The sequence below is a fragment of the Nasonia vitripennis genome, assembly GCF_009193385.2.
Source record: "Nasonia vitripennis strain AsymCx chromosome 1 unlocalized genomic scaffold, Nvit_psr_1.1 chr1_random0002, whole genome shotgun sequence".
Taxonomy (NCBI): Eukaryota; Metazoa; Arthropoda; class Insecta; order Hymenoptera; family Pteromalidae; genus Nasonia; species Nasonia vitripennis.
In genome coordinates this window covers 5,335,026-5,361,229 of record NW_022279588.1, presented here as the reverse complement: position 1 = coordinate 5,361,229, position 26,204 = coordinate 5,335,026, and the positions used below count along the sequence as shown (strand labels likewise).

The 26,204-nt window shown below is 37.0% G+C and overlaps 1 protein-coding gene across 3 annotated transcripts in view; it reads right to left on the bottom strand.

Moving 5' to 3' along the window:
* Positions 1 to 26,204, bottom strand: part of LOC107980542 — a 530,828-nt gene that overhangs the window by 231,081 nt on the left and 273,543 nt on the right. The window contains exon 9 of one of the 3 annotated variants that reach the window (XM_032601223.1): positions 17,167 to 17,910. The exons of the other annotated variants lie outside the window; for them this stretch is intronic. The gene's annotated coding sequence lies outside the window, so the exon portion shown is untranslated. The remainder of the gene's footprint in view (positions 1 to 17,166; positions 17,911 to 26,204) is intronic. 3 annotated transcript variants of the gene reach the window in all.

Sequence of the window (26,204 nt, the reverse complement as noted above, 5' to 3'; positions counted from 1 at the left end):
AAGGTGATTTTTTATAATTCATATCTCTGAAACTAAACATCATAACCCCGCGAAAAAATGTCGATGAGTCACGTGCCAAACTATATCCCATTAAAATTTCAAGTGATTTGACTATTTATTTTTTCAGTAATAAATCGAACACTGAAAAAAATGAGTTTTTTTTTGTGCCTCGATTACGGGCGTAAAAAGGCCTTATTGCACTTGAGATTTTATGAAAATGTAGATATTTTATGTGTTTTGGGTTAGTTCATTGCACAGCTTTCAAACCCCTATGGTTCATAAGATATCAAGGTTTTAATTACTTTTGAAAATTTGTTGATTCCTTATCTCCCCTCTAGAAAATGTGATAGCCTATTAGTAGGTAAGCAAGGCTGGTTCTGCCTCCCCCCACCACTCAACTTTTACATATGAATACAGCGTCACCACTTTTTCAATTAACTCACCTGTACAGGTGAGAATGCGTGATAGAAGCCTCTAGATGTTTGGTGGTGGAGGGAGGCAGAACCAGCCTTACTTAAGTGAAAAAAAAGAAATTCACGCTGTCTCCAGGAGGCCATTCGAGGTTAGAGGATCTACAGATTTTAGAAGCGTGTGATGCTTGCGTCAGTGAAACGTCAATCGATGAGCATGTAGATGATGACTCGCGCGGTGAGATAAAGTGATCAAGTTGCTACAACTGTTTTTTCGCGAGCATCTTTATACTTTAAACATCCTGTTATTGCTTTATTATTGACTACTATCATTTCAATGCGTTCGAGATTTTTCTCTCGTTTAGCCAAATAGTTTGCGCATAAACTCTGGTCTCAGAGATACTTAAATAGCCTCTTAGAGACAGCTCTATGCTTCCCATTCGCTCGCTCACGCTACCATTCCCGCAGACATCTATACATTCTACTGGCGTGTAACAACGACAGATATTTTTCGCAATGAATTAGAAGCTAACGAATAACAGCAATTACAGCGTACTGTAATTGTCACCACGCTCCCAAAACGTTGCGCGCTAGCCGTGCAAATTACTTTACGATTCGCATTGACGACATGCAGCGTACGAAAGAGAGAGAGAGAGAGAGAGAGAGAGAGAGAGAGAGAGAGAGAGAGAGAGGAAGAGAGAGAGCTTCCGATAATACGTAGTAGCTTCGTATTGTAGTGAAAGAGAGAGCTCTCAATAATACGCAACAGCTATACTGCATTAAGAAGATGCGTATATTCACTCTCGAAAGAAAAAAACAGGTGTAACCTGATCCGCGCTATCTCACCGCGTGAGTCACCCGACTGCGAAAGATATCCCTAACTCTTCGACCATGCATATGTAGCATATAAATATATGATTGAAGGTTCAACTGCATGTTCGCTAGCTGCTGACGTCAGCATCGCTGCGGGCTTCCAGAATATTTAACGTGTACGGCCTGGAGTAGACTGCCTGTAGTATATCAACTTTCGCCTTCGGATCGGGTGGTAATTCACACTCGCTATGGACTTACCAGTTCTTTACCTCCCTCGGGGCATAATATATATATGAATATTAGATTTCAGTTTTTCACAATTCAAATTAATACAATTCGATAAAAAAATAGTTAAAATGAAAGGTTAAATAAAAAAGTTAACCAGTTAAATTTAATACATATATTTTAAAAAAATTACAGATAAAAACGTATAACACGTAATTTTTGTTTGTTTTGATACATTATAACTGAGATATTACAAGAATAATAAATGATAATTATATTTTTATTCACGTAAAGTATAAAATATTTATTGGTTCACTTTTTCGAACCAGTAAATATTTTGTACTTTACGCAAGCGTGCTCGTACACCATGAATAAGAAGATGTACTTGAAAATTATCGTACTCCATTGCAATGATTGCAGCAGCGATGGCTTGCATATGCTGTCCAATTCAGTGGGAATACGTAAACGTGGCGTCATGAACGTGTACTCGTCGTTGTCATTCATTTTACTATAACAAATAAAATAGTGCAATGTGAACTCTTGACAGCGTGCTGTCAGGAGGGTCTACAGATTTTAGAACGGTATTTAACAGTATGCATAAGGATTAGGAATAAAGGATTAAAATGCAATAGTCACAATTCAAATTAATACGTTTATTCAACATTACTTTATACACAACTCATTTAGTTTTCTCTCAAGTACTGGTACAATAATTTTGCCCATTCTTTCGATCCTTAATTTGAAACGCTCTCGATCTCGGGCTACTTGCTCCCACTCTCCACATCGTGCATTTTTATGTGCATATGTCCATGTACACATTAAATGAACTGTTGGCTTTTCTTGAAAACGCACTCGCTTCTTCATGCTGTTATTTATTTTGAGCATTCAGTTTACACTGCACGCAATCTCTTCTTAATGGTGGTTCCATTCACAATGGAATTGTGCTCTCGGCAGCGTAAACACTCTAAAATCTCCGTGTCCAGCTTTAAGTGTTCGGGTAGCTTATCCCAAGCTTGCTCGATTCTATTGGCAGCAAATGTTATCAGAAATTCTCGTGGTAAGTACGAAATATCTCTCGGAGTCATAAATGACAGGTGCTCTGTGCGATAAAATTCTCTGAGAGATCTCTCAAAAGATGGCGTATTGTCGTGATAAAACTTTTTCAGCAACAATACATTTCTGTGTGCGCAGTTTGCCTTGAACGCTAACTTATGGTGTGGGCACAGTGGCTCCAAAATATCATATTTCAGCCTCTGTAACGAGGGAAAGCCCATTTCATTCATATCAACTACGTGAAAATTGAACTTCTCGAGCCATTGCTTCTTCTCGGCTCCTTTTACATACACAACACTCGCGTCATGTAGAACAGTTTTCAAGACATTTTCCAGCTCCTCGTAGGCCAAATCTCCCGAACTCCATGATAATCCGTGATAATTGCGTTCCAGCCAGAGATTTTCAGACTTGTACTTGGCTGTGAGTCTGCGCCACGGTGTAGGCGGCTTGAAAAAAAAACACCAACGTCTTGAGTTGAGCGTTGAGTGGAACTATGGCAAGTTCCTTGATGACAAATTCGTTTACAGGCTTTCTGAATCCTTGCACATCGAGCACGTACTCCATTTTGACTGACTGCCTACCACAAGCTGCTTCTCAATTTATACCATCTTCTCCCACCACCCTTTAAACAATTTCTTTTACATCTCCACTCATAGGGTTGTATTCGACTATACGATCGTGTAGGATGATACAGTATGTAGAGGTGCCAACTGGAATATTTGCCCTAGCCTCAAATTCGAGACGTACATCAACTGATGCTTGTTTCAGTGACTCATTTTGTTTTGAGCAGTCAATGACAACGAGAGGGGCATACGACAGCTAGTCGACCTTTTTCAGCATTGGTTCTACCTCTTTGTTGTAGTAAGTATTTTGAAAGTTGGCATACATATCGTAGAGTAGAGCATACTGATTATTAGTAATATTGAGATTGAGATTTCCATAGGGATAGTGTTGAGAGTTGAGAAAAAGTGTAACGTTGCTTATATTACAATGATCAAAGCGACTAGCATTGGCTGTTTTTCGTCCTTTACGATTTGTCTGGAAGCCAAGAATAACGAAGCGAGGCTTCTCCAGCTGATTGGCAATCTTGACAGTCCACACGTGTTTCGATGTACTGGGCAACAATGGATACTCGTATAGTTCTCAGCTACGAAAACTCATGGTGACAGGTCTATCCTTTTCCAGATGATTGAGCAATTTAATTTTATGTTTATCCGAGAGCAGCACATATGGCATTAGCCATTCAATTTTAGTGATTTCAACTTGGTAATCCTCGTAAACATTTGCACCAGCTGCGACTACTTGCGTCTGCACAATAGAATTCACATCAGAATTTGATCTTGTGAGAATAAGCTCGTGTTTGGCATTCACAACAATTTTGCGATAATCTTCGGCAAAACCCAGGATCATACCAAGTGGAATTGATACGTCAAAGTAGCCATTATCGTCAAGCCATTGAGTCTCTGCAATGTCGAGCCAGCCTGCATTTTCAATCACTGAGCTCTGACTAGAACTGAATGATACGAATCCTTTCATGAGACTTGTCAAGCCCACATTCTTGCATCGATCAATCTCTATGGCGTTGAGCTCGTAACGAATTTCCTCAAATAGATGACATATGGCGTTGTTTACAAATCGCGTCCCCTTGATAGCAGTGCCATCTGGCTTTTGCAATTTTCCACATATATGTAGTGAACTGCGCGAAGGCAGCACACATAGATCTTGATGTTGTATACCAATGCGAATTTCATCGCTGTTGTTGAAATTCGATAAAGTATAGGGCTGATGCGCATGAATCTCGTAATGCGCAACAGATTCGTCAAATACGACAGGTGACTGTATGCTTAGCACCTCTTCCATTTCGCTGAAAGCAGCAAAATATTACGCAACTTATTTTTTTCCAAGGATAACTCTTAAACCTAGACTTCTTAGAAACTGTATGTTTTGACGTGTTAGCGCTTTGAGCACTCGTCGATGACTGGCTGCTCGACGGCATGGTAAGTCACTATTATAGCCTTTACCCATTTTAGTATTGTACACAATACCCATAATGCTTAGACTGATTTGATGTGTAATCTAATTGTTATGACTTCGCCACGAAAATTAACTAAATGACCGTCTTGACCGACGATTTGGAGCTGCAAGTTATTTATAGTCTTGACAGTGACTGGTAGGTAAGTAATTGGCGATGGTACTTCGATAATCTTGGAGCCTGGTGAGACAGCTGGAAAGAATTCATGTATGGTGTGTACCTTATGCTCATTTATGTATGCCCCAGATGTAATATTACACTCGAGGCGTAAAGCGTTAACTTTGAGAATGATTACTGGCAAGTCGGATTCGTAATCAGTATTTGGTGACAATACGCGACTCGTGAAACCCAACAATTTGCCGATAGAATCTTCTGGCTGGAAATCAATCGATCGATTACACTTGATCATGCAACGAAGGGTGTTGTTATTCGGCTTGAGTTTGAGGGTTATGCCTTTTGGTGTAAGCGCCTCTTTCAGACTCTTCTCAATGTCTTCAATCTCGTAGCTGCCTGTAGGTAAAATTATCACTTCTCCTCCCACGTAAAACTTGTTATTGCCTGTATCGATGTTTGGTATTGAATTGAATGTCAACAACTCAACAAGTCCGGGAACGTAATTTTTGTTAGTTGAAAGTTCAAGCGGTGGAAAATATTGAGCTTCCAATACAGCTGAAGTTTCAGACAGGCTCAGTGTTAGTGAATCTTCCATGACTATTCGAACTAAACTGACTGAAGCCGAAGCAGAACCAACACTTATATATTATTCAGAAGAAATTTCAGGCAAAGATGCCCACAGTTGTAGCTATTGTAATCTTGATAATGCTCCAGATTGTACTTGAATCTGCTCACATTCCAATATTCCATGAGATCCTGAGGTGGCTGCAAATCTCCAAAACTGTCGAAATACACTACATCGTTGCCTCATTTTCGATAGGCGACCCAATGCGTGCCTGGTCCGCTTTTATCGTCAAGATTAACGATTGCTGATTCGCGATAGTGTGGTCCACTCGCTGGTAGTGCATTTCGCATGTAAACGCCCCGAAAATATGGAATTTTCAAGATGCGTGCATATTTTAGAAGATCGGCGTCAGTTAGTGCGCGTTGCGGCAATTCGAAGTTTTCTTTTTCCTCAAGCCTTGTCCACGTTTCAGATACATACCGTATCCCTCTTTGTAAGATTTCATATAGAGACCTCGGCCACCGAGCGCAATAGCTTCCATTGTTTTGTTATGTCTTTGGCTTTCGTCAAGCTGTCGTTTAGCGGCGCTAGCATCGTTCACTGCTTTAGCGATACCAACAGCGCCACCTGCTAATGCACCTGTTGCGCTCAAACCGGCAAATATCGGAATGAGAAATGGTAGGAATCCTCCGATTTTGGATGAGACTGGCAGCACACGTGGAATACGTACATTTTTCTTGCCCCCAGCCTTGTTTACAGCTTGACGAGCAGCCTTAAGAGCGCTGCGAATGACTGCGTGAGAGTTGTTGCTTGGAACAGCAGAAGTAGAAGCAGCTTTGATCAATTTAGCCAGCGAAATAGATGGCTTCTTCTTTTTAATTCGTTTCAGACCCATTCCAAACTTGGATTTTGCCTTCATGGTGCCTGCTATGGCGAGAGCAGCTGCTTTTTCGCCAACTCCCGCGTCTACCGCCCGAACTCGCTCCCAGGCTTTTGCGGCCAAAATCTTATCTGCAGCGTTTCTTGCTTCGACGTTTTCTCGATTCTGTGAGTAGGCAATATCGTGCTCTTTGCAAGCTCTATCAAGATTATTGATTCCAGGATCTCCACGTGCTAGTCGTTTCGCTAGTTTAGGGCCGGGACCGCAGTACTGATATCCCGGAATATGCAGCTCTACTGGAAGCTTGTTGATGAGTGTATTCAATAAACCACGACCTTTACGTCGTTGCTGCTTATGCATGATCATGATGCATGAGAGGACAACTCTCGACTGATCCCAATGCATTATAAACGCGCTTTTTATAGCTAACAGCGATAGTTGCTCTCCAGCTGATGAAGCGTTAACATGGATTTCCAGCAACAAAAAATCAAGCTGCCGGTGTCGAATTTCGATACTCTAACAAAGCAGCAGAAAATGTGAAAATGTCACGGGGAATTACTGCCTGACAATATTCGAGCAGTATTTTGTGGACAATAAAATTGTGGTAAAACCAATACACTGCTCGCTCTTATAACGCACCCCAATGGACTCAAGTTTGAGAACGTGTACATCTATTCAAAGTCGCTGAAACAGCCCAAGTACAAATTTCTCGATCAGCTTTTGCGACGTCTGTCTGGTATACAGTACTTCCCCTGCAGTGAACATGATACTGTTGTCACCTGACGAGGTACTCTCTGATTCAATCATGGTATTCGATGACGTCGCCTGTGAGAGACAGGACAACATCAGAGCCTTCTTTTGCATGGGAAGATACAAAAACGTAGACTGTTTCTATCTCTGTCAATCATACGCTCACGTGCCGAAGCATTTGGTGCGCGATAATGTGAATGTGCTAGTAGTTTTTCGTCAAGATGACGTAAATCTCAAACACATATACGATGATCATGTGAATCCTGATATGACATACACAAACTTCAAAGCTTTATGCTCAGCATGCTGAGACGGCAGGCCCAGCCAGGGGGATAAGAGAACAGCAACAGATAACTTGCCTGGCGAAGGCAAGTTACCGACCGAGTGGCGCTAGTAGCCACATGTAAATAGTCTACCTAAGCGCTGGTAGAGGGCATGCGCGCAGATAACACAGGAGAGAGGGAGCATCCCGCGTATATAAGGAGCCCCGGAGTCAGCAGCGAGCATTCATGATCTGGCTCTCAATTGAGCAACGTGCGAATGGTAGTACTCGCTGCTTGCTCCGGTCTCCACCATACCCAGTAGTCCATGAGCCCCAGGCTCTCGAAGAGTATGTGTGCAGTCCACTCCCTCTCCTTATAGACTGAGATCCAGCATCGCTTATAATTCAATATTGAATGATTAAATAAATAAATGAAAGACATTTAAAACATATAAACTATGTTAACCCTTGTTTAGCATTTCCCACTCCCATCTCCCCATCAGTTGTGTCACCGGTGTAGGATGGTAGTACCCTGCATTTAGGTGGCGCATCTGGTTCTAGACTCATGGTGAGATGGTAGTACCTCACTCATCAGTCTAATAGCTGCGTGGTTTACCTAAGTGTGTGGGATACGCGTAGTGGGAATACCCTACTCATCTCCCTCTACACACGAGCAGTTCTCCTCTGGTGGCTCGGCCATTACAGAGGATGGGGAGGTCTTTTGTCCACTCAACAGATATTACCGGGTGGATCAAAGTCTGCTATCGCTCTTCGAATGTGCTTCTCCCCCGCTTAACTAACTTCGGGTCTCGAATCCTTCACGTTCGCGTATTAACCATTCGCGGACCGTTTCAATGCTGGAAAGATGGTTAGCATGGATTTCTTTTTATCGACAAGGAGCGACTCATCAATGACGGGCGATATAGAAAAGGTTTTGATTGCTTCGCCACAAATATATAACGAACAGCAGGTGTGAGTACATGCAGTAGACTGCGATTCATCAAAGAGTCAAAATGGCAGACTTTCGATGTGAAAAGGCAGTTCTTCAGCAAATTGATAAAGATAGAGAAGCAATTAGACGCAAACATAAATTATTGAAGCAAGGTAAAGCTAGTATGGAAAAAGCTCTGGGGGAGACTTTTAAGCCCATAGTAGATACGCTAGAGAAAGTAGTAAGAGTGAAGGAAGAGATTAAGCCAGATATTAAACGAGAGCTAAAAAAAGAAAAAAGTTTCGACGATGATGAGGAGGAGGAGGGTGATGATACCCTACTCAATTTTGAATGTGCTCAAGAGGATAGTGAGGATGAGAAAGTTGAGAAAGATAGTAAAATAAAGCTATCGTTGAAACAAAATCGTCAAGAGAAGGACGAGAAAGACACTGAAATAAACAACGAGTATCTGTCAGCGTTAATGCAAAATCGTCAACGATATCTCAATCAGATGTTTGGAATTCGCCAAGAGGGTCAAATACTCAAGATTGGTAATTCACCCATAGAAATCACCAGAAATAATGTGAGCGTTTTGAATAGGAAATATCCAAAAACTGAAGGACTGCAAGAGCTGCTTTTTAGATTACATCCAGATGAGGCGTTGATTAAGCCAGATGATTTGCAAAATTATAAAAAGATTCTCGAAGCTACAAACGCACACAGAAAATATTACAGTCACAACTAGCCTATGCGTCAACAGAACAGTAATAAATATAATAACATCATTGCTCCACTTTTGAAAAGCAAGACTGGCGGTGGGCTTCTACCAAGATATAAAATGGCAAGAAAAGGCTCTCTCATGGACTACATATACTGGGATGATCCCAACGAACTAGTTGATCGTCTACGCTTGCTCATGGCTGAACGATTAGCTGGCAATAATAGCCATCTGAATGAAATCCATTCCATCGTCGAAGAGTTGCGAGAAGCTAAAATTATATATTAACCGTAGTCACGAGCACGTTGAATCCAGCATCAACATGAGCGTCGATGTGTTTGGACGTCAGTCAAATCGCTCCAAAGGTCGTCTTGGTCCACCTGGTGTTGACTACAAACTAACTGCCGACGGACACTTCGACATTGGAAGCAGAAGATTGTGTAACGTAGCAGAGCCCCTAGAGCCAAACGATGCAGTGAATTTAGCAGTCCTTCAGCGATCAATTAATTCGGAAATACGCAGCATTTACGAGATCACAAGTGATCTGAGACAATCGATTGATGCTGTAGAATTAGCTGTGCAAATCGCAAAGGATGAGAATGCTGAAAAACTGAGAAAAATAGATTTAGCTATTAGTGAATTGTATGAGATTCTGCTGAAAAATTCTCAGAATAATAATGACACATCAAAAGGCGAGACTAGTAGAGGAACTGCATAAACCAGCTCGACGTAATTATCAGCGTCGACGGTTTATAATGCGTGGCTTGGACGATACCTGGCAAGCTGATCTGGTTGAGATGCAGCCTTATACACAAGAGAATAAAGGCTACAAATACATGCTGACGGTTATCGATGTCTTCTCAAAGTATGCTTGGGCCGTACCTTTAAAGCAGAAAACTGGCAAAAAAGTTGCAGCAGCAATGAAGTCTATTCTGCAACAGGGTCGTATGCCAAAGAACTTGCATACCCATCGAGGTAAAGAATTTTACAACTGCTCTTTTGAAAGCCTCATGAAACAGTATGGCATAAATCTCTACTCGACATACAGCAATCTTAAAGCTTCCATCTGCGAGCGCTTTAATCGCACGCTCAAGAACAAGATGTGGATGCAATTTAGTTTACGAGGCAACTATAAATGGCTCTATATCTTACCTGATTTACTGGCAGAGTACAATAACAGCAAGCACCACACCATTGGGATAAAGCCTAAGGGTGTTAGCAGAGAGAATGAAGCTAAAATCCTTAAACGTTTTTCTCATCAAAAAAGCAGAAAAAAAGCTAAATTCAAGGTTGGAGATAAGGTGCGAGAGAGTAAAATGAAGCAAGTATTTGAAAAGGGTTATACACCCAACTGGTCGACAGAGATTTTCACCATAAGTCAAGTTGTGCCAACGCATCCAGTGCTGACGTACAAGCTGAAGGACTACCAAGATCATCGTTGGTGGCTTTTACGAGCAAGAACTCCTCAAAGCCAAATATCCAGATGTTTATCTTGTAGAGAAAGTATTGAAAAAGCGAGGACATCAGTTGTATGTAAAATGGTTAGGATTTGATGATTCACATAATAGTTGGATAAATAAATCAGATTTGTAAAAATTATAATAAAAACTTTTTATTCATACTAAAAATTCTGTATTGTTTACACACAAAAATTCATAACAATCAATTTTCATTTAATATTTGATAATGTCCCCAAGGAAGAGTATCCGTGCTTCCTGACATTAAATACCGCTTGTCATCGTAGGGACTAAATGCTAATTTTGTTTGTCTAACAGTATGCACTCTATGTAACTTTGATTGTATAATACACTGTTGTCGATACTGAGTAGAATGATTTTTCAAGCACTCAACGTAATCATCAAAATTAATTGTTCTATCAACTACACTGATTTTTTTACACCTTTAATCTTCTGTATACGATCTTTTCCGTTTATGCGTACACTATACATTTTACTGCGTAGTCCCACGAACTCAGTCATAATTTGTCCACAGCACTCGTCTTTCATTAGACCGACAATTTTCTTATTGACACGAGGCATTCCAAAAATATTTTCAGCTGGATAATCTGAAGTGTCAAAATTCTGAATATCTCGTTTCATGAATGCGTAAATCTTCACAGCCAATTTCATATATAAAACTTACACCTGTTTTTTTCTTTCGAGAGTGAATATACGCATCTTCTTAATGCAGTATAGCTGTTGCGTATTATTGAGAGTTCTCTCTTTCACTACAATACGAAGCTACTACGTATTATCGGGAGCTCTCTCTCTCTCTCTCTCTCTTTCGTACGCTGCATGTCGTCAATGCGAATCGTAAAGTAATTTGCACGGCTAGCGCGCAACGTTTTGGGAGCGTGGTGACAATTACAGTACGCTGTAATTGCTGTTATTCGTTAGCTTCTAATTCATTGCGAAAAATATCTGTCGTTGTTACACGCCAGTAGAATGTATAGATGTCTGCGGAAATGGTAGCGTGAGCGAGCGAATGGGAAGCATAGAGCTGTCTCTAAGAGGCTATTTAAGTATCTCTGAGACCAGAGTTTATGCGCAAAATATTTGGCTAAACGAGAGAAAAATCTCGAACGCACTGAAGTGACAGCAGTCAATAATAAAGCAATAACAGGATGTTTAAAGTATAAAGATGCTCGCGAAAAAACAGTGGATGCAACTTGATCACTTTATCTCAACGCGCGAGTCATCATCTACATGCTCATCGATTGACGTTTCAGTGACGCAAGCATCACACTCTTCTAAAATCAGTAGACCCTCTGACCTCGAACGGCCTCCTGGAGACAGCACGCTGACAGAAGTTCACACTGAACAGCACGCTGCGAGGACTTAACCTTCAACAGCACGCTTCCAGGAGTATACCTCAGACTGCTGGGAGTATACCTCAGGCATCACGCTGTCGGGAGTATACACATCCTTGGACCGCGTGAATTTTCGCTATCCCTCCGAGAAATTTTTTTTTTTCAGTTAAGTAAGGCTGGTTCGGCCTCCCCCCACCACCAAACATCTAGAGGCTTCTAGAATATTCTAGAAGCTTCTAGCACGCATTCTCACCTGTACAGGTGAGTTAATTGAAAAAATGGGGACGCTGTATTCATATGTATAAGTTGAGTGGTAGGGGGAGGCAGAACCAGCCTTGCTTACCTACTCCTATGTTTTGAAGCATTTGTTGTAAAGCATTTAATACGTGATTCTGATTAGTTGCCATGGTTTATTGGTTATAAAGCGACATCTGTGTTAAATGGCGCCAAAATTTAAAATGTAATTTCAATTATAAGAATAAAATCATTATTTTCAAATCATTCTGAATTAGAAATTTGAATTTAGCATTTTCAGCGGCTTTACTTTTCCCGTATCACTTTTTAAAGAAAGTATTGTGAAATTTTAAGTAAAGTTCTAGAGGTCAATTAACGAACTGGGCAACATAACTGAGCGCGCGTAGCGCGCTAGACTTTGCTAGTCTCTAAAACAATGTAGTCAAATGCTTCAAAATTTTATTTGGTGATTTGTCATAAAAAAGCTATCTTCTGGTAAAATATCAAATGATTTCGTCGAGCAGTTTTGTAGTAAAAAGCTAAAATGTGAAAATCAATTTTTCGAAAATTGCGGGACCGACTTATTTGATGAATAGCCTGCTGTTTTAATGGTTAGGTTGGTTAGTAACACATGTAAACTTGCATAAATTTCTGTGAAATAAAATTAACGGCAGTGTTCGTATTCTATATTAAAAAACAGACGGGTCTGCAAACTTTAGGACAATGAACTATACAAAACTTATATATTAAATTCTGTATCAAAAACCGCCTCATACATTAGCAGGCAGATATACTGTATATAAAAACAATATTTAATTTATTGGACCTATAAATTTAGTTGGAGAAAGCTACGTGCCAATGAATTGGAAGCGGTTTTTTTATTTATTAAGTGCACCCAAGTCCCTTAAAGGACCACAATACTTACAAACCGTAAAAAAAAGATACACAAGGGAAATTTACTAAAGTAAAGTAAATAAGTTAATATTTTTTTAGTAAAACTTGCTAATAAAATACTCAAATTTACGGTGCTAAAACATGAATTACCCATACTTACCGATTGTGGCACTTATTGCAATATTTTGTTAATTTTTAGCCAACACAAAGTTCAACTTATTAGGTTAGGAGTTCGGAGGATTGTGTTTTATAATTGAAGTAGTGCGCATTCAACATAGTCAATTGAATTGAATTGAATGCTATAATCTTATGCCAAATTGTTTGCGCTAAAACTCATGTATAAGATAATCTAAACAAAATTAACTTTTAATAAGTAAAAGGTTAGGCGAGTTTGATATATTCCCCAACAAACTAACAGATAAAAAAGAACTGAAATCAAACTACCATAGTCAAGTTTATTATATTTATTCATAATGAAGCAACAAAATTTTTGTTTGGTCAATAAAGAGCTTACTTAACTTGAAGTTAATTTGTACAATAATTAATTAGGAACAACTTTTAAGATATTTACTACGTAACTTGTCTGACCGTTTAATTTTGTTTATTGGTGAACAATTAAATTTTCTTTTCATGTATAAGAACGTCATAAAAACACCATAAGCACAATGAAACAGTCATGGCAAGTTGAGTTGTAAGTATCTTGAGAGGTGTTACTAATTGATCATTATATAACCTAAATTTAAGTTGAGTAAGCCCTTTATTGACCAAAAAAAAATTTGTTGCTTCATTATGATTATATATAATAAACTTGACTTTATTTGATTGATCTCAGTTCTTTTCTATCTGTAATTTTGTTGCGGAATATATCAAACTCGCCTAACCTTTTACTTTTTTAAGTTAATTTTTTTTAGAGATTTTAATCTTTTTTAGTAAATTTTTTTGAGTATTTCATTTTTGACGTCGTAAAAATAAAATATAAGCATTTTTAGCATCTTTCGACCACAGCTTTTTTGTAACATTTTTATCACTAACATGAAATTACTGATTGTTCTGATATACACCACCCTCAAATTATTTCTATACCAAGACACCAAAAACCAGGGTGCGAACTACCCAGACCTTGTCATCGGCCACCCTGTACATCTTGACGCCATCCCCGTATGATTTTTATACCTAGACCTTGTCATCGGCCACCGTGTACACCTAGACACCGCCCTTGAATGATTTTTACACCCAGATACCAAAAAATACGGAACGCACCACCTAGACCTCGTCATCGACCACCCTGAACACCTAGACACCGCCCTCGTATGATTTTTACACCTAGACACCAAAAACCACGGGGCGAACTACCTGGACGTCGTTATCGGCCACCTACACCTAGACACCGAACTTGAATGATTTTTGTACACTTGTAGTTTTGGTATGAATGCAGGGATTTTTATTTGAATAAGTAGAAAATGTTCGGCAATGAAAATACTAGATTTTTTTTTCTTTTCACAGCTTATTATGTCACCTTTTTGTGTATATAACATTTTCTAAACATTCAAATAAAAATCCCTGCATTTATACCAAAACTTAAAGTGTACAAAGTGTCCTCCTGAAATTTTGGCTCAAAAGAATCACTTGTTTACTTGACATTTTACAGAAAATTTTATTTTTACTACAAAATGTGGTTAAGGTCTTGTTTTTCATAACCACGTTTGCACTTTGGATCAGAAATGATATGTGTATGGAAAAGAAAAGCCGCAAGATTGTAGTGGTCTAAGGTGCAAAATGTGGTTAAGGTCTTGTTTTTCATAACCACGTTTGCACTTTGGATCAGAAATGATATGTGTATGGAAAAGAAAAGCCGCAAGATTGTAGTGGTCTGCTCTACATCTGTTGATTGTGACAATATTTTCTCTAGGGAAATTTAAATTTTCAAACCGCGATCTAACAGTTTTCGTTTTGTAGTTTTTAAAATATTCTTTTCCTTTTTTCTGACCTTGTTCTTTAATTTTGCAGCCGGTATTGCAGGAAGCTGCTCTTTTGGCTGCTTTTACGAGGTCATTATACGGCACTTGAACGTAGTTTGCAAAGTTCTTTTCGGTAGCTCGTTTGGCTGCTTGATCAGCCATCTCATTCATCTCGATTCCTAAGTGATCGAGTAGACATGAAGTTAGTTTTGTGTCTTATTTTTGTTGAATATATTGAAGGTTGATTTAATTTTTAGGATATATACGTCAGTATGTATAACAGATTTTGAGATTTGCAGACTTAGCAGTGCACTTAGAGATTCTGAGAAAATCGTGATATTGCGATCGTTATAATGCAGTGCAAGTTTGGTAGCTTCACTCAAAGCGATGCATTCGGCTGTGTAGGTCGATGCCTTACAATTTATGCTCCTGATTACTTCTAAGTTAAGTTTTGAAATCACGCAAGCTGAGCCAACATTTTTGTTACCTAGAATTTTACTTCCATCAGTATATATATATATATATATATATATATATATATATATATATATATATATATATATATATATATATATATCACGATTTTTCAAAAAGGATTTAAGAGCTAAATTGCAATGTTTGATTTTTTTTAACTTCTGTCTGAGACTTGTGTTTATTGGAATTAAAGGTATCGTGATATTCTAATTATAAAAGAACTTGTAGTTACACTTGGTGTCAATTGAGTCAGCAAGTATATTCAAGTTTGCGATGCATTGATTTAGTATTTCTTTTCTCGACCCTATTTTCGCATATGTTATTTTATTATAAATTAAGCTACTCTCATTTGATATGACCTTACCGATGTATTTGCTACCTGAAAACTTTGTTCATTTTTAGATTAATGGTAGCTTTAATTCAGCTAGTAGTATATTCATTGGAGTGGTTCTCTAATAACCTAACGCAATTCTTATAGCTGTATATTGTATTTGTTATATTCTTTTAGAATGTTGTATTGTTGGAACTATGCTTGAATAAATAGCTGTATCAGCAAATTGCAAAATAGTGACGCCTTATGATATATTGTCGGCTATATTTGCCACGTAAATGAGATAAAAAAGCGGACTCAGACTTCTCCCTGTGGGACTCCTTTGGTTACTTTAATTAATTCTTGCCCCTCTGTGTAAGTGTCTATCCACCTTTCATACGTTAAAAACTTTGCGAATCTAACTTTCTCAGAACACTAAATTTCTGCTAATTTTTTAAATAAGATATTGCCTTAGACGTTATTAAATACCCCAGAGACATTGAAGACCGCTGCAAGTACATCTTTATTTTCAGCAAGCGATTTCTGTACTTCGAACGTAAGGTTTGTTAGATTATACTCGTGCATGACCTTCCTTTACAAAAGCCGGATTGGTTGATCGGGATAATGTTTGTTTTAACTCATCACTCTAGTCGATTTTCCATCATTCTTTCAAATGCTTTAGATAAGCATGAGGTTAGTAATATAGGGTCTTACTCCACTGCCATACGGTTTTTCGATGAATCGAACAATCGACTCATTCCGCGTGTTTGGGAAGCCACTTTTTTCACGATTCTTTGTTTCTCTGTGCGAGGTTTTGCGCGATGTTTGTGCTCGGCTAGCTGCAGCCTTAAAAACGGTAAGGAAAGAGGGTAGTTCTGGATAATAGAAACACGTAGGTTATCAGGCATAACTTTATATTCTAATTAGATTTTTACAATTTCAAATCAAGCTTCGCATAAATTATTGAGACAACCCGTGAAAATAGACAACCTTGACAAGCAGATATCCGTACATGAAAGATACCCCGCGTGACTCGCGCGCGTCTCAAGTCTCAAGGAACAACCAGATAACACACTTGATTAAACGTTTTGTCTTACAGTCACTCACACGGTTATGTCGAACGCGAATTCCGCAAACGCTGGACGACCTATCCTAAGAATGCCCGACCACCTTACGCCTCGTGCGTCCAAATACTGGTACCGAGTATTATCCTACATTTTTACAGAATCCTTAACTCTACACTTTAATTACTACGTGATGAGATAACCCGTACAATCGAAAGACAACCCTTTATTTGAACGGAACACAATATAGAGAGAGACAGCGATCCGGAGGTAACTATAGCACACGTAAGATAACCAAATCGTTCGCGAGACCAAAACATGGAACTGCTGTTCACCCGCGATTTGATTGATTGATTGATTGATTTATATATTTCACCCCATCTGATGCAAAAAAAAATTACATGATTGTCAGTACAAAAATTTCGCAATAGAAAATACAAGAAGATATTTTTACATCATTCAGTGTAAGTACATGTTGAAAAATAAAGTCGTGATTACGTGCTCTCTAGTGACGTGTCAGTCAAACTTCTCACAAGTAGAAGTCGGGTACAAAACTTACAAAATCAATTTAATAAAGAAACGCCGTAGTCAACTATACATAAAAAAAATATAAAAAATGAAGCAAAGAAGATAATGATAGCAGTGATAAGAAAAATTAACAATACTATACTTCATGAGACGGACATTGCTTGGAGAGTGTACAAATCCTCATTGGAGCTGATGGGTATGAGAGCTGACCTTGGCTTCTCCCTCACGAAGACCTGTAGGTTGCGGACAAGTGTATTTGCGTACTTCAGTTGTCTTGATAAATTTAGTGCCTTTCTGTACAATTTATACGTATGTCTTTGCTATAGCAGAGAAAGAGAGAGACAGCCGCTAGCACTTGCGTTTAAGATCGAACCAGCTGTCTTGTGAGCAAGCTTATGACTGCTAGCTGCCAGCTGGTCGCGCGTTGTTGACGAGGATAACTTTAAAACAATAGCTCGACTTGCTACGCGACACGTTGTAGTTTGACCTGCTGGTGACTTGGTGGGAGGTTTCCATTTGCGTGTAGAGATGACGTGCGTACCCAAGTTTGGCAGCTCCATGGCTTCTACCACTCGCAGAGCAATCTCCTCAGACCCTTAAGTCACTTAATTCATTCTGCGTAAACTTTTGAGACTCTTTATTTATTTTACTTTGCTTTCCATCGTTTCCACTTCCATCATCTGAACTCATGTCGCTGTCACTTTCCTCTATCTGTACTTCTTCCTCACTCATTTGCATATCTATGTCTTCCTTGCCTTCTATTTCTGCAACGGTATCCTTGAACTTACCCCTATGCTTCAAAATCAAAACAGGTAGAACTACTTTATCGGTATAAATATACTTGATTTTTGATTTACTTTTCCTATTGAATCCATGAGTAATTGCCCTACAAAAGAAACAGTCTTGTTTTGATTCCGGCATAGTCCATTTTACAGGTGCAGAGTATTACAAATTTGAAAGATCTTTATTGTTGTAACATGTAATCAACATCTTATGACAATTCAGACAAACGATATGTGGAACCCAATTCTTATCTTGATTTAATATGTTAAGTGAGAAATAATACTTGTATGCAGTATTAACAACATGAGTAATATTTTTCCGGCCATGTGGTGGTGTGTACGAACCACAAACATAACAGAAATGATATGGGGTTTTTGGGTTGTCATGCTCATGTCTATGGGTTCTACTACTTGTAGCTTTATACTCTGGTGAGGCCAAGGGAGCCACCTCAACAGAGCTGCGGTCACTGGATGACGACGCCTGCAGGCCCGCTTTCCCACCCCGACCAGCCGCCGATACTGAGGTTCCATGCCCCTGCATCGTAAAATTTTCCGTTGTGTTTGCCATGACGGCATACGCGTCCTGTTCCCGGGACTTTGCCGGATAGCGGGACAACTCCGTTGCCCGCCGTCACCACGGGGAGGTGCCCTGGATGCAAACACACGGATTAAATTTTTCGCTCTTTCAGAATCCGGAGTAAGAAAATATTATATCGTTATATTACGACGTGATTGGCTCAAATGAATACCAGAATCGTGATCAATGACCCGAAACATATCAACTCATCAAAGACCCAAGATCTCAATTTACAGCCAAAAGCTGGAAAATGGATTCGATTTTGGATGGCCATCACGTGACCTACAAAGGTCTGTTCTAAAAAAAAAGGTCAATACATATTCGGACGTAAAATTTTCTGCTCATCAAGAATCCAAGGTCAAAATGATCATATCATCAAATTTTAGGGTTTTGACCTTGATTCTGACACTTCAAGGTCAAGAGAACCCCAGATTCAGATTTAGCGACCCCAAAAATATATATATATAAAATTTTCCAGATTTTTTAATAGTCATTCCGCAATTTGACCTTCATATGCCCTTGACCCTGACGTGATGGAGTTAAACGGACCCCGGATTCGGATTCAGCAACCCCAAAAACATAAAGTGCACCTCCTCAGATATCGGAGAAAATAATTTCAATTTTTTTGTGGGGCTGTGTAATTGATTGTGCGATAGTATTATGTAAAAAATGAATTAGATTGATTTGAATACTAGCGGGGTCACCTCGCTTCTAACGTCGCTTAGTTGAATAGGTCTAAAGAATAGCTCTTAAGAAAATTAAAAAGTAATAAGATTATAATAATAACTATAGAAAATTAAAAGGTAACGCTATTAAAAATTTGAATGAATTTTCAATAACAAAATTGGATGCCATGTTCGATTTCGATTTCGATGAATCAGCAATTATGGAGATTGATTTAGATAGTATGAGTGAAATATGTGAATTCTGTAATGCCAAACATTTAAAATTTAAAATATTCTATAATAAAAAGTTTTCTAATTGTTGCAATAGAGGAAACGTACTATCTGACAATATCAATTATCCTTAACGTTTAGAATAATTAGTTTCTGAAAATACTGACGAAAGTTTTTTAAATATATTGACCCTTTTAAGAAGTATGGAACGCATTTAAATCAAAATAAAAAAGCTCACGCTGAAAAGGTGCAATGAATTTGGAAAAAAATGAACACATAACAGAAATCTTTGTTACCGACACCCTATTTTATATCTGAGACATTTATATAAAATAGTCATTTATAGAGTGAACTCCAAATGATGTCTTTAAAAGATAATATGAGAGTTAGTAAATGTGACGAAGAGTTTAAACAATGGCTATTAAAAATTGAAGATGGAAAATATGCCAACAAATTTGAAATAGACAATGATATAACTTACTTCCAACAGAATTATTATCAACCAATAATATAATTATGGAAATTCATAAAGATTGCTTTGATAATAATAATGCTAATAAACTTTGCGAAAGAGTAATTTTAGCGCCGAAAAACGATGATGTACTAAAAATTAATAATAACATTTTAAATAAGATGCAAGTCGATGTAAGAGAGTATCTAAGTGTAGATTCATGCAAAGATGATGATAAAGAGATGTTACCAATAGAATTTTTGAATTCACTCACGCCAAATAGCCTACTGCTTCATAAGTTACGTTTAAAAGTTGGTGCTGTAATTATTTTGTGAGGAAATTTAAATGATAAGCTTTGTAATGATACTCGATTAATAGTAAGGAAATGATACAATTCTGTATACAGGCAGAAATAATTAGCGGTAAACAATTTGGTAAAGTTGTTTTAATACCACGAATCATTTTGACTTCTGCAGAAGAATAAATTCTTTTTGAAATTACTAAACGACCGCGACAGTTTTCACTACGATTAGGATATGTAATGACCATCAACAAAATCACAAGGCCAAACATTTAACAAAGTTGGTGTATATTTACCAAATCCAGTTTTCAGTTATAGTTAATTATATATAGCATTATCTAGGGTAACGTTAAAAAAATTAAATAATTTTACTTTCAACAATATTAATTGGGCTGTATCGATCTTTTTTCAACATTTTCTCTTGTTTTCTTAACACTTCGGCGGTCAATACCGCCCTCGTCAGGAAATTGATGTGAAAAGTTTTATTTATTTAAAAAGAAATTGTTGATATATAATGTATGTACAGTATGACAAGAAAACGTGGAACAGTGAGAAGAGTCAAGCGGCCGTGTTGACAATTTCTTCCGCTATTGACGTCAGAGCATGACTTATGTTTGTTTTCATTTCAGCTGGTGTATAAGGTGTGTGTATTCTGTATTTAAATTTTGTGTATCGTCCTTCTTATTAATATCGTTTTCTTGTATGTGTATGTGTAGCATTTCGGAAACTAGTCTTTTGTTTAAATTGATCTATCTGTCTTTAATGTGACATTCTTTTGCGTATATATTCATTAACGAAGGCAAGTTGATAATTGTTTTCGTGCAGTAAATTTCTGATGTTATAAATATTCTTATTGTGAAATTTCCTGTTGGATAGTTTTATTGCTCTAACAACAAGATTATATACCATGGCGATTTGTAATTTAAAATTCTGCCAGAGAAAGTTGGTTTGGTGTACCAACTTTTTTTAGCAGACGTGTAGCGACTCTTCTCACTGTTCCGCGCTATATAAACCTGACGAAAATCTTGATTCGCGCGAAGTAGAGTCGAACAGCTAAGAGAGATACACTCTTTACCTACGTTCCCCGCGCCGCGCGGCGTGTATATACATTATATATCAACATATTTTTTCAAATAAATACAACTTTTCACATCAGTTTCCTGATGAGAGTGGCATTGACCGCTGAAGCGTTGAAAAAAGGAGAGGAAATGTTATAAAAAAAATTCTTCTTTTCACCACACCACCTGCCTCGGGGAGACCGATACAGCTAAATCAATAATTTTATCACCACCGAAGGATATCATCAGATAGAGGAGAACACATTTTCTCTAAAGATAATTTTACTTTTAAAAAATTCAAGTTTCAAGGATGAAAGTGTTACGTCGTACGACGTATGCTTACTATTAGTAATATTTCTTTATGATTTGAACAATTCGATATGGCCTAAATTAAATAGAAACTGCTGAATCTCAATTTTCCAATGCGTCAGTATCACTTATGAGTTGAGTTCGCAAAATGCAAAATAATCACTTTTGTAATACGATTTCGATTTACCTTGCGAATCAGCGAAATGATAAATCAGCAATTCATGACGTTGTAAGCAAGCGCTACTTTTTATGTATACATTTTCCGTAATTTTAAGGTTGTAAAATATTGCAAAAGTTACGTTACGAACGAAGGTTTTAAAAAGCCTTATACGCACTCAAACGAGCAGTTCGTAGTCAGTTCGACAATTGGCGATATATTTGTGAAAGCAGTTTTCACTATAAATATCTATATCGCATTTCATTCCGTTATAAGCGAATAATATTGTAAGAGAATTTTATATAGCTAATTAAATAAACAATAGAGTTACAGTGGAATAGAATTCGTGTTTTAAAAGTTCTTTATAACTAAATTCTATCTATCCAGTACGAGCTTGAATCTGCATTCTGGCAACTAAGCATCACCATACTCAAAGGTAAGTTTTCTGATTTATTTACTAACAGTGAGAGTGTTAGGCGCGGACTAATATTTATTACAGCCTATGCCACTATCATTACGTTCCTATCTATTCAATTTAGGATAGTCAGGACGTAACAAAAGTAAAAATAATGATGATTCAGTTATTGAGAAAAGATGTGAATAGATTTATGGCATACAGATACATTAAGGGGTTAAGCCTGGGTTAAATCCTGCAAAAAAACAAAAAGATATTCTTCTTACCAAACAATTTTTTATTTAATGTAATTTGAAAAACAAAATTCTATCGAAAATATATAAAATATACACCATTTTTATCGAAAAGAAAACATGCATATACCTTGTAAAATCATTGACCAAAATGTATGACATTTTACTATATAAATAAGTGTTTTTAGTCACTTGCCACAGCTTTCTGAAAGATCCGGACCGTCTTCTTTAATCTATCCGGGCTTATAATGTACCTTAAACATGCCCCCTTAGACCAAGCGAGAGACATTTCTAAATTATATGGATTAAATATTGTTAGCAACAAATTTTGTTACTAGCAATGTTTAATTGATATTTTTGAGACAACAACATTTTTCAATGAAAATATTTTTAAAGCCCTATATATATATATATATATATATATATATATATATATATATATATATATATATATATATATATATATATATATATATATATATATATATATATATATGTTATGGATACCTTATTTGCATTTTAAACCTTAAAATGTCAAAATCTGAATGTTTGATCCAGACTCCGAAAACCTCAATACAGTAAAAAGATATCTTTTTATAGTAAAAAAGTAGCTGTAAAGTTTCAGAATGGGTCTGACCTTCTACTAAAAGTTATGTAGAAAACAAACATGATAAATGGAATAAGTGGTTTTATATGCAAATTTGACGCTTATAACCTAGTACATTTCATGTCTATCGATACCAAAGAAGTTACGTAGCTACCTAGATTTAAGTACAAGTAGAAAAGCAGTACACAACAAGTAGTTTACCATTACCGAAGCTGGGCTTAGCTCGTAGCAACAAATCATGATATAATTAAAATTAAAAAGTGATGAAAATGAATATTCAACTTTTATACCTATGCCTATAAATTGAATTGTTTTATCTAATCACTATAAAAATAGTCATAGAAATGGCTGCTAAAACTGAAAAAGTATGTACATAATTCTCAATATAACTGGGGACATACGTTTGTTTCAAAAAATAAGAATATCAATTGGTAAATTATGGATACGCAATAATCTAGTATTGATATTTAAACTTTCGAGTAATCATAATTTTGTAAACTTTAAATACTATCTTGGAGCACAAAAAATTATTATTTTGTACTTTTAAAAAATTGGAGACAAAAATATTGAAGTTTGTACTGATTATGTTATGTACTGATATTATATCATGATATGTTGCTACGGGCTAAGCCTATATATATACAGGGTGACCCAATTTAAACGGGCACCGCTCATAACTCGTCAGGGACAGCCACAATCGAAAAAATGGTAGAGACCAAAGTTGTAGGATATCAAAGGGGCAACCCGATGGTGACCTTGGATTTGACCTTTAACGCGTTTTTCAAGGTCATTTGAAGGTCAACTTTGGATTTTTAAATAGGAACCCCATTCTTTTATTGCGGGAATGGAAAGAGCGGTAAATTTTACGTTCAGAATGGTATGTTCGGTTGCGGCACTGAAGGTCATCGCAAGGTCATGCAGCCAGAATGAAACCCGGCCTACGTAATTCCTCTAGCAACGCCAAATTAAAAAAATAATATTTTTGGCGGAAGGCCGAGTGTGAGACTCTTTCGACAATTTTCGGAGGCTATTTTTATTTTTGCAAATCGAAAGTTCGGGCGGCAGGTACGGCGCGGGGCCGGGGCGCCTGCTTGAAAATCATTCGTGAGTTAAGCGTCGTAGGGGAAGGTTCGACGGAGTCGCGGTGGCAAGACTGAGCGCGGGACTTATTTTAAAAGGCTTATTTCGGGAGCCATTTTTATTTTTCGCACATCAGGAGTTCGGGTAGGTAGGTGGCGACCACCTAGAGGAGTCATTCGCAAGTTAACCGTCGGAAGGGATCATTCGGGGAATAGCGAGACTTATGTTTGGACGCTAGCGAGGGCTCATTTGCGTCTTGGCCGCTGGACAGAGAACATCTAAGAAGGGATTTCATCTCGGATACAAAGTAAAAGTAAAGTTTGAAAAAAAATAATTTGACCTTGAAATGACCTTGTAGGACTGGCTCAAATTCGAGGTCACAATTCTCCCCCCCCCCCCCCCTATACAACAACTTTGGTCTCTACCACTTTTTTTTAATTTGGCGTTGCTAGAGGAATTACGTAGGCGGGGTTTCATTATGGCTGCAGGACATTGAGATGACCTTCAGTGCCGCAACCGAACATACCATTCTGAACGTAAAATTTACCGCTCTTTCCATTCCCGCAATAAAAGAATGGGGTTCCTATTTAAAAATCCAAAGTTGACCTTCAAATGACCTTGAAAAACGCGTTCAAGGTCAAATCCAAGGTCACCATCGGGTTGTCCCCTCGATATCCTACAACTTTGGTCTCTACCATTTTTTCGATTGTGGCTGTCCCTGACGAGTTATGAGCGGTGCCCGTTTAAATTGGGTCACCCTGTATATATATATATATATATATATATATATATATATATATATATATATATATATATATATATATATATATATATATATATATATATATATATATATATATATATATATATATATTGTAAAGCAAAACACTTTAAAGGAGCAATATCCTATGATATGAAATACAATCATTGTTGTCATAAAAATAAAGTTATTCCTGATAATAACACATCATATTCTTAAGAATTGAAAAATCTATTATTTTAAAATAATTCAAAAAGTATTAATTTTACGAAAAATATAAAAGGTTACAATAATTCATTTGCATATGCCAGTTTTGGGTCTAAATTAGTATACTTTAACAATCCGGGGCAGCAAGTATTAAGGATATGTGGACCGGTATATCATAATTCATATTCATTACATCCGAATGAAAACAAAGACCCGAAATATGGCGAATTGTATATTATTGACAATGAAATTGCAAAGAAATATAGAGCAAATAACTATAAAATTGATAAACCGGCTTTGAACATATCAGAATTTTCATGTACTTTTTTGTCTATTTAAACAATCTTTATGCAAAAGCATATAAAATGATGTATGAAATAGAAAATTAAAAAAATATTACCGCTCATAATAATAATATAACACCTCCTGAAATAGGAATGTCATTAACACGTGATAATCATACAAAGAATAAATCATATTTCGCAACATGTAATGAAATTGCTGTTGTATATATAGGAAATGATGGCGAACCTCTGTTTGACCGTGATATACGTATTTATCCAAAAACTGAAAAACCACAACAAATAAATATTCTTAGTAAACATCTTGACCCAATGACATATCCTTTGATATTTCCCTTTAGTCATCCCGGATGGCAACCTTATATAAGATGTACAAAAAAAGAATATAAAAATAATAATATATCTACACTACAGATTTATTCATATAGATACGTGGTAATTTTAATCCTTATTTGAATTCGTAAGATTTATTACAATAATTCATTGTTGTTGTTTGGTCAAGAATCGACGGATATCGATTATATTACTTACGTACTCGCCAAGCACAATTAAGAACTGAAATGTATAAAGGAATAATGGATTACGTTTCCAATCAGGCAAATATTGATAATACTCGAATTGGAAATATGAAAATATAACTATCATCTTATATAGGTAGTCCTAAATCAATACAACTAAATTATTTAGATTCAATAACTTAACTACAAGTCGACGGAAAACCAGATATTTTTATAACAATGGCATGTAATCCAAATTGAAAGGAAATTCAAGAGAATTTATCACCGTATAAAAGCACTATAGATCGTCCTGATTTAATCTTAAGAGTCTTTCATGAAAAAGTTAAAATTTTAAAAACCGAACCCCTAAAAAATAATATTTTTTGTAAAGTTAAAGGTTATGTTTACGTAATAGAATTTCTAAAAAGGGGATTACAACATATTCATATGTTATTATGGTTGCATACTAATGATAAATTTCGAGATACTGATAAAATTAATTCTATCATAAGTGCTGAAATACCAAATGAAAATGAATATCCAAGATT